Below are 2,040 nucleotides of genomic sequence, written 5' to 3' on the forward strand. Positions count from 1 at the left end.
CCAAGAGGGTAGATTTTAGGTGCTCTTCCCACACACACCAGAACTTAACTATGTGAGGTGATGATAGGTGGATATGTTAGTCCACTTGACTGTAGTAATCATTTTACCATATGTATATATCAAAACATTACATTGTGTGACTTAAATATTATAAATTAATATAATATTATTGGTGCAGTGAAACACATGCTACATATCAATAAAATACAATGTAAATCTTACCTGGTAGGGGAGATACCGTGATCACGAAGGTGGTTTTCCCAGAGTGAGGCTTATCCCTTGTGCTCCGGATGTGCTGAGCCCTGCGATTTCCTCAAATGTGGGAAACTCAATTGCATAATTTGTGGTAGTGGGGGACTGTATTCGTGCTTTCCCCTGGAATAAATAAAATAAAATGTTAAAAATATAAATACATATTTATCCACATTTTTCCACCACTCTTTATAACTAAAGGGGATTTTCGTGACTTTTTGAATCAGTATTAAACTCTCTAAACTCTTTCTTCTCCTGAATATGATGGTTCATAGTGAGGAGAAAAGAAAAAAAATACCCAAAAGAGAAAAAGGGAGGATGATACATCATTTACTAGTTTGTGATACTAGCTGGCAAATGATAACTAGGTGGGTGGCGCCATGTGCCCTCCACCTCTGAGCTCTCAGGCTCAAGAACATAGAAACACTACAAAGGGAAATGCATCCTGCAAGGATAACCACAAAGAGATGGCCGGCACTGAACCTAGATGCTTTAAGGCCTATGAATGCTTTTACATGGAACATGTATTTCAGATCTCCAAGTCCTCATCATTCTGTTATTATTCCTCCCTATGGGTTTTTAGTTTGCACTCTGTGAAACTCTTCTTTGCCACGTGCAAATCCCAGCACTTTAGGAGGCTGAGGTGGGCGGATCATGAGGTCAAGAGATCAAGACCACATGCACACCCGTTCTCCAGCGTGCTTTCCCTTCAAACAGCCAGCACCTGCAGGTGTTTCCCAGAGGAATGCCTTTGGCCTATGGAACCCCTGTCCCGCATTGAGATGATGTTTCATAGTGAGGAGAACAGAAAAAAAAAAATACCCAAAAGAGAAAAAGGGAGGATGATACGACATTTACTAATTTGTGATATTAGCTAGCAAATGATAACTTGTGGGTGTCACTGGGTGCCCACCACCTCTGAGCTAGGCTGAATGAAGGAGAAAACAGGAAGGCTGAAGCAGGGAGAATCCAATAAGATTAATTTGCAGGCATTTGAAAAGCATTACCTTCATCTACTGTTTCTTATTTTACAAATTCATTATGTTCTAATACACGGAGAAAAAAAAATGGGAGAGGAGCTTCAATCTAAATTAAGTTGTTTTCCTCTTTCCTTTCCTGTAATCAATGGACCATTTCATTTTTTGGCCCAAGTATCTGCCTGGATTCTACCTCTCCTTCGTAGCTCTTTACATTTTTCTTCAGGGAATGAGTCTTGGGACAGGTCTCAAAACTTAATGGGGTGGAGTAATGGAATCATTTTAGAGCTCACTATAAAAGGCAAACATGGTCTTAAAGACTCAGTAGTGGTTTTAGAATTTAAAGATGCAGCCAGATCTCACAAATCCTACCAGGTTTCCAATATAATGCTAGGCCCTGAGTACCTTATCCAGGAGGCGTAAACTACTTGCACACACCTCACTATTCAAACTGCTATCCCTGAAATGAGGATCTGTACACAAGTGATTTATGCAGGAAGTGCTCCCAGCGTAAACTGGTCAGGGTGGGGGGTGGGGTGGGGAGGGAAAGAGGAGGAAAGAAAGGAGGGGTTGTGAGCAAAGTCGGACAGGGTACATTTCATGCCAAGTCCAGCAGCCTGACCCACGGGGAACTCTGGAGGGTAAGTTACCCCAGTAGTTGTCATCATCATCCACACCCTACGCAAGGAAGTTTTTAAACTCCTGCATCCCCTTAGTCATCGGTTAAAGGTCGCCCTGGAGGCTGTAAATTCCAAGGCACTTCTGACTCATCTCAATGTGGGCATAGGGCTTCCATAGGCCAAAGGCATTC

The 2,040-nt window shown here is 42.1% G+C and overlaps 1 non-coding gene across 1 annotated transcript; it reads left to right on the plus strand.

Moving 5' to 3' along the window:
- Positions 1-214: 214 nt before the first annotated feature.
- Positions 215-378, plus strand: LOC119469315. The gene has a single exon (XR_005198115.1). It is a non-coding gene; the product is annotated as a U1 spliceosomal RNA (small nuclear RNA).
- The last annotated feature ends 1,662 nt before the right edge of the window (positions 379-2,040 follow it).

Source organism: Cebus imitator, unplaced genomic scaffold, assembly GCF_001604975.1.
Source record: "Cebus imitator isolate Cc_AM_T3 unplaced genomic scaffold, Cebus_imitator-1.0 Scaffold18, whole genome shotgun sequence".
In the NCBI taxonomy this organism is placed as follows: Eukaryota; Metazoa; Chordata; class Mammalia; order Primates; family Cebidae; genus Cebus; species Cebus imitator.